The following is an 11567-nucleotide window of genomic DNA, read 5'->3' on the forward strand; positions in this document are numbered from 1 at the left end:
CCTCTATGAAAACATTATTACACACAGATTTAAAAAGTAGGAATATTGCTTATTTCAGAATAGAAAGCAGAAGGTTGTCATATTGCAGTTATGTCTTCATATTTCTTACGTATTACTTTCATCCTTATTATTTCACAGAAAAGGCACAGATACACAGAATTGCTTATCTGATCGCAAACATTAGCTCAAGGGAAATAAACAAACACTTCATCTTAGCATTTTGTTTCCTTCTGAAAAAGGCAAGTATTTCCAAACACTACCAATTTTATTTGTAGTTAACTGTTTTTTCCCTCCTGCAAAAAAAAAGCGCTGAGTACCTTTGCTTTGTTCTAGACAGAGCTAAAAACCTAACATTATTGGTAGCATCTGTAGAATTATAGTACAGGATTAATTCCTGATAAATTCTTTGCTGTGAACATAAAATGTTGCTGGAAATAGTGAAAGAAGTTTCAGTGTAGTTACATATGAGAACATGGGTTGACTACATTTCAAAGCTGTTTTCTTTTAAAGTTATCTTATTTGTAGATTTTTTTTTTTTGTCAGAATATAATATTCTTGGATTCTGGTTCTAGTGACTTTCAGATACCATGAATAAAACTATATGGTGAGGTCATCCTGAAAAACTCACTATAAATTTTTGTCCAAGAGGTAATACATATCTATGTTACTGAAAAAATATAAGATCAAACAGCTGAAATGAAAACAAGATAAATAGTTTAAAAATATTTACTATTGCCAGTCTTTTTTTTATCCCCCCTTCAAGAAAACCAAAAGACCTTTGTAAATTCTTATTTTCAAATCCCCTGGCTCAACCTCCCCTATTCATACAGGCATATTGTTTATAGCTTCACTCACTATCTGGGAGCCATGAAAACAGGATCACGAGAAAGAAACATTTGCAAGTTGCTGGTGACCTCTACAACTCCCGCTACGAATGCGCTTTTTCCCAAGGGATTCCAGGACATACCAAGAGCAGAATGTCTGTACTAGAACATTTTCTTCCAGTTAAAGGCAGATTTTTTTCTTTGTTAAACAAAGGAAAGCCTGAATTAAATCTTTCTTCTTAGTCTGAAAACATTCAGTAATTGCAAATCTAGCTTCACCTCAAAGGAAAGGATTTTGTTATTTATAGAAGACTAGCCGTCATAAAGCACAACAAAGAATTAGGAAAGCAACACATCTTCTCTTTACACTTCACATATCTGCTTACTCATAATTTCAATGATTAGCTTGGCTTGCTACGTAGCAGGACAAGAATTACTCTCCCACCCGGCTCTGTTCTGGTTGGAGCTGTTTCTCCAGACAGGTGTGTGCTCTGAAACTCGGTGAGCAGCACTCAAATTCTTTCAAGCTGTCCAAATCAAAAGCCTTTAAGTTCAGCAACAAAACCAGAGAAACACGCCATTCTGTACCAACAGAAACAAGGTTTCCTCTGATTACATATTTTTCTTTAATATTCTGTTTTATATGGGTGACAATATTTTTTCTGTGAACATCAGAAAGAATATGAATTAAAAGCACACTACAAACCATATTCTGTTCCTTGCTTCAAATACTATGGGTTTCCATGTTAGGTTTTGCATGCAGAACTGTTCTACTTTTGGAAATTAGTGCATGGTGATGTAAACAGAAGATTATTCTATAAAGTCTTTCATGAAACTAGATTAGATAGATCATAAACAATGTATATATGTAAATTTAAAACTTCATCCTAAATACTGCTGTTTAGTTTTCTTTCCATGTTTCTTCACATCCTCCCACTTTCCTGGGATATTTGGAACCCAGACAGTAAACAGGATCTTTAAAAACAGGAAGTGCTGGCACACAGACAAGGACAAGGAGCAAGAGCAGAGTGAATCCAGGTGTTCTGTGCTCTGATCTAGTCTGAATCTTCACCTAACACGAGCAGCTGTGTAGCAGAGCTGTAACTCAGCTACTGGGCCTTTCCTGGTGCTGATCTCCCCCAGGAACATCACTTTGGCTCTTAAAAGTAACTCCCTGTGTTGCAACAAGATAAGCCTCTGGTTCTACCAAAAAAGAGGAAAGATTTCCTCTCCCACAGTCTGTACCTAGAAGAGCAGAGAAAAAACTGTGATAAAACACTGGAGGTGCTGCTGTCCTTACACAGCTGTGCTTCGCTCTACAAGCAACAGTACCTAGAGGGCTGGGTCGACAGCATTCATCTGACCAGCTCCTCTGGATGGAAGGCACAGAGAGAATGCATGTTCATAAGAAAATTTCACAGAGATTAGGCCCACTTCTGTTTATTAGTTTACATCCATCTTAAAAGATCCACCTGTGAGCCCAGCTGAAAAAGACATCACACTCAGGCTGACTTGCAGCATATCATGTACTTCCCACATTTCTTACAATGGAGTCTGACAGGAACTTTAAATTGAGATAAAGGGCTTCTTCCATACTAAACTACTCTAGACATTGAAAGCAACTAATGTATAAAAAAAGTTTTGGAGTGACACTGGATAGCAATATCTCTTCAACTTCAGAGATTTTTAATATTGGGCATAGAACAGTGAACTGGAAGACAGAAATTTCTGTCCCATAATCCAAATATAAATTATCTTTCCATTTACTCTATCTTAACTGACTTCTGTAGCCAAACAGCATTTACGGAAGTATAGGTTTAGTCTGCATGGACTTAATGAATTCTACTAGCAAAAATCATTATCTTTTATTTACTGGCAAACAGAGGATGGGATGTAACTTTACTTTTGATAGAGCATTTGTAAGGAGCCACATGCCTCAGCAAAAGCCATAGAAGTAAGGGGTGTTTTCTTTGTTTAAGCTCCTAAACTGAAAAACAAAACACCACATTATCCACTGAGGTATTGCTTAACTCCCTTTTTAAAACTGTTTGTTGAGAGAAAGAAGTTTGTAGCAGAGTTAAAACAAAGGAACAGTCACCTTAATGAAAAATTTCAATTCTGCAGCTAAATACTCTTGCCCTATAAACAGCTGAAATTAACACAGTTCTTAGCAAATTGTCCTATACAAAGGCACATGGAACAAGATGCAGGCAAACAAATCCTGTTCTTTCCAAATCCTGCCCTGCAGAATTAGCTGCCTACTTCTAACATGAGCTATAATCACAACAGGAAAATACTATGGCTTTTCAAGAGTCAGTTAGAAATAATGAAGTACTACTCCCTAGTAGAGTTGTTTGTTATACAGTCAATGGTGATTAACCAAGTATGTATTTAGCAGTAGATGACAATCCTGCTGAAATGTAAGGACCAACAGTTTACCATAAAAGATTTATCAAAAGACCTTTATCTACTACAGCAGCAGAATAAGACCATCCTGCCTACCCCACACACCAAGTGTGCCAGTGGGATACTATTCAACTGCAAAGCATTTAGCACCACTACACACTCCCAACAGGCTTCATCTCCCTAAAGGTCACAGATCACCTAATTGCATCAGAAAATTGGGTCTTCCATGTGAAACAATACTCTTGACTGAATTACCTATTTTGTATGCATATTTCATTGCTTTATGTAAGTTACATTCAGCAAAAGTTTTTCTGAAACCTCAAGGAGCACAGGTTTATTCTTGTTCTAGCTATTGACTCCGACTGAATAGGACTTTCCTCTGCCTTTAAAGGTTGGAATGCCAAAGCAACAATCACGACTCTTGAGACACTAACATATTTGCTTTCATGTCCAAGAAGTGCAAACAAGCATGATTCATTATGACTATATATGTCATTAGGCCCTGCATACTTCAGTCTGAAGTATAAAAACAGCTATGGTAAACTGTAACAAATGGTTCTTCAGCATGTTTAGTCAAATGTTTATAATTTCTGTACATATCTGTTAGAAGCATCTGCTTTGCAAAACCTATGTTGTGCAAACATGAAAGCGTATTTCAAGTGTGAGGCTACTGAGACATAAAGCTTGTTGTCAGCGCATCTCTTTTTCCTATACTTCAAGCTGCTACCCAAATTGTTTCTCTAACGAGGTCAGGTACCAGCAATTTGTGTTTACTACATCTGAAATAAATGGCTAATATTTGCCTAAGTAGATAATGTTTGCAATTAACATGAACTTTACAAAGAAGAAAGTGACATAAACTCATAGGTATTTAAACAGCCAATACCAGCAACATCTCCAAAACAGTTTACAGATTTCTCAACTTCCCAGCTTGGAAAGTCACTTTCATATCCAGATTAAACACACTGAGACTAAGGCACATGCTGCCTACTAGTACAGTCAGAGCTCTGTAAGAGGGATACATTAAAAAGAAAGATCTTTATTTTAAAAAGCCAAAAAGATACTGGCAGTAGTCAGTCACTGCTATTAGAAGAACTTTACACATCTGCACAAACAAGGAAGTATTTTTAATACATGGTTCTTTGGAAACATTTGGAATATACACACCTACAAAAACATTAACGAAAAGACTGAAAGTCATTTTCAGCCTGGTGAAGTTTGACCCTGGGATAGAACAGAAGACCACCATCGCTTAAGTGTTTTGGATTAAATTTCAACCCATAAAAACATCAATTAGGGAAGGGTGACTAATTGCAAATAACATTTTTTGTTGTTTAAATAAATAACCTGCTCACATACCAGAACAGGAAGAGATTAGAAGCTATAATAGTGGTTACACTTCTCATATCATCTTGAAGTTGCTTATGATACTATCCTATCTGCTGATGTACAATGAAAGGCTTGGAAAAGAGGTGATAAAAGAAGACTTGAAGAGCTGGATTGCAAAGTAATTCGACAATACGTTTAAGAAGAGTTTCCACAGTCAGGAATAGGTTTTGCTATCCTTTTTCTTCATGTGTCAACTCTGCCATTTCGTTGCTCATTGGCTTCCATTTTCATCCTTTATCTCTTGGTGGTAGTTACGCCATCTTTCCCTACACGTCAAAACATTCCACATGGGAGGTATCCAAGATCAAGGGAGTGCTGCTGAGCAGTGATAATGACGTCAGTGCTTTATCCTTCATTTGAGAGCAAGTTGAGGAAGACAAGTTATTAGAATTTTACTAACCACGACCTTGATAAACAATTAAACATGAAAAAAACAGTAAACTTTATCTTCTCAATTAAAATGTGAAAATCAACTTGAAGTGCTTTCTTTTAGCTAGTGACAACTTACCAAAAAATTCACATTAACTAGTTAAGTTTATCATCTATAATGGCAGCATTTCAATTTCACATATTACTACTTTACACCAAAATACCAACATCATTTATTGTAAATTAATCTTTGTAACAAACATGCTAGACCAAATGCAGCACTCATAGGCATCCTATTTGAACACATCCTCAGTTACACACCCCAATCAAGACTATTTGAGATGGCTGGATGTTGCTTAAAAATTAGCTCTTCCACTTGGACACTAGAGGTTTTCTTGGGACAAGTGCTCTTCTACAGTACTTAACATCAAAATGGAAGATTTCAGAGGTGACAGCATGAAATTGCGAGATAAAGCACAATATATTAATCACTTTCTTCCCACCAGTAGAGACTGCCTTGATAAACTGGTAAGTAGAACTGGTTGTTCAACATTCACATAAACTTTTTAGAAGACAGCAGAAGAGCAATTTTCGGTTTTATTAGTATCACTTCCACTTTTATCATCCAGCCACAACATTTGCTGATTATTCTGTTAAGAGCTGGGAACATAAATAAAAAATGAAGAATAAGTGGTCTAAGCAGTTTAATAACCACAACAAGCATACTTTAGAGTATTACTTGGAATGGAATTTTTTACTTCCCTTTTCCCAAAGAGAGCTAGTTCTATCTAGAAACTTCTCCTTACATTAGCACTATTAACTTTAATAATTTAAACTATGCCTGTAGTCAAGAGCCAAGTTAGTGTTTTCCAGCCTTAATGAAAAGTAACTTAATGGCACAAGCACCAAAGTTGGATAATAACATACCTCATCACACAAAGCAAATTTGTTGAGTTTGAGAAACAAACAACCCATCTCCACTCTGCTTGCTTGGTAAACCAGTCTTTACTCTCTGTTCATTCTTACTTTTTTTTGTGCTTGTGTTTTCAAGCATTCAGTGCTCAGTTTGCCTACATCTTTGCAGAGATCAGTCTCCTCACTTTTCTAATAAGGCAGATGTCAAAGTCCCAAGGTACAGAAAATTTGGTTCTATTAGATTCAGATCCCAGAACAGGCAAGTATTTCTACTTATGGTTGATTAGTCTCAGATGAAATGCTGAATCTTGGGTATTTTCTTTCCAGTAACATTCAAAGTTTCTTGCATTTTGAGCATGTTCAAGAACTTGTTCGTTTCTTTGGTCACTGGTAATAGATAAAAAAAGGAATAAGGTTGCAACAAGGAGTAATTTTTTGCTTGCAGATTTAGTGTCCTCTGCAAGAAACTTTCATCTGTTCAGCTGTGGATCAAGACACTCTTCCAAGACAACAAATGCAATCTCAGCCGAAAATCCATGCTTCTGGCAGGACCACGACCCAAGTTAACAGGAAGAGTTAAAAATCAGGAACAGACTTGGAACACATTGGGCAAGAGTCATTCATCACCATTAACTGCTACATTAAGTATCGGCAAAAGGCTGACTAATTAGTATGGGAATAACAAAAACAGTTAAGTCTCAATGACAGGTAAGTTTTTTGACATGTTGTACAATCTAAGAGGCAAGCTTCCAGGTTTTTTTCTTTTCTGTTTGGACTTTGAGAGAAAGCACCCAAGGGATGTTTCTCTACGTTTCTTTGCTGTAGAAGAGGGTCACAATGTACAGCCAATAACGTGACTCAGCTGTCTCAAAATTTCAGGGAACTTTTACAGTAAATCTTAAACAATTCAATAAGTCTCCTGCATTTGACAAACATGCTTTGTGATTCACAATCCTCAAAAGCTACATTTGCAAGCATTTCTTTAATTGGAAGCTGTAAGCAAACTGCCAAAGTTCTCCTGTGTAAAATCCATTAAGATAAGTTAATTTATGGAAACATGTTAATGGCTATGCAAAAAAAACCACCACAAACTAAAAAACAACCTCTGAGGTATATCTAACCTCCGACTGGTAAAAAGCAATAGGGCATGAAACAAGAGATTGCTGAACCTTAAGTTATAACAGTTCTAACCCAACTGTTCTTAAACTACACTGCAGTAGTAGTCATTTACCGCAGCTAGCAATATGTCAGAGGTGAAAGCTTCAACAGTACTCCATCATTCCTTCCCCTTCATTTTCACAGAGGTAAGCTGGCTTCTCTGACTTTCATTTTTACATTTCTAAAGGTCAGGTATTTGAGCATAGTTTTTTTTTTTTTAAATATTTCTTTTTAAGAAAAGAATGCTCTTAATAGAGAGTAAGTGATGATGTCCACTGTCCCTCACATTTCTTATTTGAAATATACAGACTTCCTAGACTGCATGCAGAATTAACTAGAAAAATGCTTTTCTAGAACTGAAGTGTAAATGCATGCTCTATAAAAATAAAACATACTGATTGCAAAACCATTAAGTACACTTAGACTAAGAAGACAGATCCAGAATTACATAGACTGCATTCAGTCAGCTGCATTTCTATTTGACCGCAAGTTAACTTAAAGGATTTATCAAAAAAAAAAAAGAAAAAAAACCGGCATTTTTAACAGTTAAATTCCCTCTATCTCCCCAGCTGGGCCTGTTTTGTGGGTTTGTTTTCATTTGGTTGGTTTTTTTTGTCTGTTTTGTTTGTCTAGTGTTTGGCTGTGTGTTTTGGGTTTTTTTTACAGTACTGCAGAAAAAAAAAAAAACAGTTAATACTTCAGAGCATTATTTCTGGTTCATTTAACATTCCACTAGACATTTTGAAGTAGATTCATAGAACAAATTCTATGGAAGGAACCTCTGGAGGATATCTGGACCAACCCTGTACTCAAAACAATTCATGTATGTTTGGTGTCCAAATAAATATCAACAAACAAATCTATTTTCTCTCTCCACTGTTCACATTTGGATTAAGATACTACAAAGAGAAATTTATAACAGAATTCTTTGCCATGACACATTAAAGGGCAAAAGAAAATTCCCATCCAGTTTTAGCATAAATATTTTTGTGGCCCCTTCTAGCCATAGCTACAATTTCAGACAGGCATCATCACTTGGAGCAGCTGGATGTCTGGCTTTTTAAAAGGATGAGACAAAACTCCTACAAGCATGGAATGCAATGCATAAAAAGCTGCAAGAAACCCAACGAACCCTATCTTAGCTTACACTACAAGCCACAAATCTGTTTCTTCAGTTAGCCAAAGCATAAACTCTTATTCCTTCCCTAATGCTCCCCTTTCAACTCAATCATGCCCACAAAAAAAGCACATATGGATCATTTTTCCTCAACTGGGAGATTTACTAGATTTCACACATTTTTCAGTAATTATAAAACAGTAAGTAATAAGACAAAACTTAGTTTTATAATGGTATTTTAAGAGTAAACTAGAATGACTAATTTCACAGTATTATTAGCATTCCAGTTATAAATCCTAAAAATCAGTTTCCTCATCAGTATCGAAGTGTAAAAATAAATCTTAGCTTCCCCTCACCCAAATGCAACATTTTTCAAATATCCTATAAACTAGAACCTTTGTTAACCTTGATTAATGTACTCAACTAGGCAAAGCAAACCTACACATGATATTCATCTATAAGATGCTAATATTTCTTGCATGATTTGGAATTACTGTATTATCATCCCAATTTCCTTCTCCCTAAAACAGGCAAGAAAAGCAAGAGCAACAGTTTTCTGTTTGGAGGTAATCGATATTTGCAAAGTGTTCAGATATCTGAGTATTCCTGGTGCCTAGAGAATCTGCACCAGAAGTCTGGAAGCCTACATAATGAATTGACTTTTTATGTACAAAATTTTTAAGAAAGCAGGTTTTTTTTTGCAGACTAAATGTCAGCCTTAGGCTTGTTGTCTATACATTTACAGATAACTTTAATCTCTTTCTGAATTAGAACTATGGCGATCATAAAAGTTGTTCAAAATTTTATTACACATGACCAAGCCATTAAAAAGCACACTACACATCTGAATCTGAGGTACAACCATGATCAGGAAGTCCATTCTTTACCCAATAATACCTTTTAAAGGTGGTATTTTCTTCCAATAACTGGAAACCTCTTATCATCTACTTGGGTTTGTGAGACAGCATGAAGTTGAAACATGAAACTTGTTTGTTGTTGAAATTCCTGTTCCAAAGCTTCCAGCAACTTTTAAAAAACTGAGTTATCCAGGAAGAACTATCCCCCCATTTGCTTCCTGAAAGCAGGAATGGCCTGATTGTCAGAGAAACAGTTAACTAAGTATTGAACGACTTTATGACTTCCAGCAAAGCACAACTGCTTTGTAAACAGTTCAGCTACATCCCTTTCCCAAAGAATACTCCAGAAAGAAAAGCCCAACACTTAGTTCATTATTCATGCAAGTAAACTGCAACAAGAAGCAAAACAAATCTGCCATTAACACCGAATGACAATTCAAAGCGGCCGAACAACTGAAACACCTTGGCATGGATTTGTAGGCTGGGCTTAGCGCACTTTGAAAAAACATGAAACACTGTATCGGGTTGCTAAGAATAGCATCAAGTTAACACCTACGAAATGCAGGACATCTGCTCCAGTCAAACTCCAACTGCAGCTCTGAAGCTGTCGTATTTATTGTCTTAATGAAAGAGCAGAATATTTCACGGATCGCATAAGGAATTGTGTGGTTTCCTAAACTCCTCTGTAAACACAAGGAGCTTGGTTGATGTGTGGTCTGTCTACATGGCGACATTGGCTAAAATACGCTTCCAAATAACTAACCACTACGGAAAATTTCACCAATATTATTGTTTGAGAATAAACTTATTTACTGTGAAACTAAGTTTACGAGAAGCTTTATTTCAAAACAGCTTATCTAGTCAGTTTCCCACAGTAGACAAACCATTAAATCTCATCATCCTGAGCACTGGAATATTCCTAGGAATGAACAATGTTTACGCACAAGAGGCAGACTTTGATTATTACACTGCACTATAGAATCGCAGTATGGAAGCAACTGAAGCAACAAGTATGAGAACATCACTATAAATCAATCATGAGGTGGAAGAAATTCAAGAATGATTCAATCATGATTATAAAGTTTCTAACTTTACGCAATGTGATGAATTTGAAAGCCTGCTATAGCTCAAAGATGGGAGTGAGGGTACAAGTAACTGACAGAACAGAGTCCAGATTTCTTCTACTAAGTACTACAAAATCCAGATCCAGAATCCCAGTTTATTGCTCCTTTACAAGTTTGCTGCAGAATGCTCATAACTGCAGAATTAAATCAAGCAAAGCTTTATAGTCCATGCCATCTATTTCTAAACACACACTTTCCTTGTGCTTGTTCTGAGTATGCACTGTTTATAAAGCAACCTCTGTTCAATCACATTTTTAAAGTCAACAAGAAAAAAAGCTGCAGAGAAAAAAAAAAAAAAAAACAAAACCAAAAAACAGCACCAGAAGTAAAAGGTCTGATATCCTAATAACTTCAGGAGTACTGAAAACAGCAACAAAACCCCCAAAGAACAACAAATGTGCAGTTTGTACTAGTTTGGTCAAAGCTTTCTCAACATTCAGCCTACCAGAAAATACACAAGCGCTGGTAAGAAATGGCAGTTTCATATTTAACATCAATAAAAGCAGATCCCTGGATAGCAAAATAAGGAAGCTTTTACAGGTAGCATAGATGTAAGGCGACTGCAGCTGGAAACAGGAGACTGTATGACACCGTTTCGTACACACACCCAGTCGGAAGAGGCTCTGCTCCCAGTATCATTAACTGCCCACCCGCGAGCCTACATGCACTCCATCACAAGAACTGCTGAAAAATAGAGAAAATAGCTCTATTTCGTGAGTCAAGGGAGTTACACTCGAAAGCAACAAACCACTACGGTCTTCCCTCCCCCAGGTCACGTCCCTACGAGGGGAGACCCACGAATCCGGCTGTGGCGGGGGAACGCCCCGGAGCTTTCCCAGCCGAGGGAAGCCCCGCCGCAGCACTCCTCCGGGAGGGCTCAGCCAACCGAGGGTCGCGCTTCCCCCTCTGGCTGCCGCAGACGAGCGAGACACCCCGCAGCCCGCGGCGCTCCCCTCCGCCACCGCCCGGCCGGAGCGCCGGGAAGCGCCCGACCGCCACGGCGGGACGCCCCGGAGAGCGCTGCCGTGCGGCGGGAGAGCCCGGCGGCCCCAGCACCGACCCCCGCCTCGCTCACCTCACTGACGCGGCCTCTCCGCCCCCGAGCCGGCCCGCAGCCGCCGCCCCGACGGGCAGGGCTGGGCCGGGCAGCGCCTCGCAGCACTCGCAGCGCCTCGAGCCGCCCCGCAGCCACCACGACTCCGCTCAGCGGGTGACCGTCTCCCCGGGCACCGGCGGAAGCGGCGTCGGCAGCCCGCGCGCCGCTCCCACAGAGCCGCCTCCCGCACGGGCGAAAACAGGAAGGGAGCGGGGCGCTGACCCCGGATGGGGATGGCGCCGCCCGCCGGAAGTGGAACAGCGGCGGGAGGGGGAAGACGGCGGCGGGGAACGCGGCGGGGTGGTCGGCCCA

At 38.7% G+C, this 11567-nt stretch overlaps 1 protein-coding gene across 5 annotated transcripts in view; it reads right to left on the bottom strand.

The window, feature by feature from the left end:
- The window catches only part of PIK3CA (phosphatidylinositol-4,5-bisphosphate 3-kinase catalytic subunit alpha), a 43656-nt gene extending 32384 nt beyond the window's left edge, over positions 1 to 11272 (bottom strand). For 4 of the 5 annotated variants that reach the window (XR_015222413.1, XM_086618661.1, XM_086618659.1 and 1 more), the window contains exons 1-3: positions 11235 to 11267; positions 5916 to 6290; positions 4590 to 4969 (exon numbers count right to left, since the gene is read on the bottom strand). The gene's annotated coding sequence lies outside the window, so the exon portion shown is untranslated. Of the gene's footprint in view, positions 1 to 4589; positions 4970 to 5915; positions 6291 to 11234 lie in introns of all 5 variants that reach the window. The other variant, XM_086618660.1, reaches the window with a different exon arrangement.
- Positions 11273 to 11567: the final 295 nt, after the last annotated feature.

Source organism: Tauraco erythrolophus, chromosome 11 (assembly GCF_009769465.1).
Source record: "Tauraco erythrolophus isolate bTauEry1 chromosome 11, bTauEry1.pri, whole genome shotgun sequence".
NCBI classification, from domain to species: Eukaryota; Metazoa; Chordata; class Aves; order Musophagiformes; family Musophagidae; genus Tauraco; species Tauraco erythrolophus.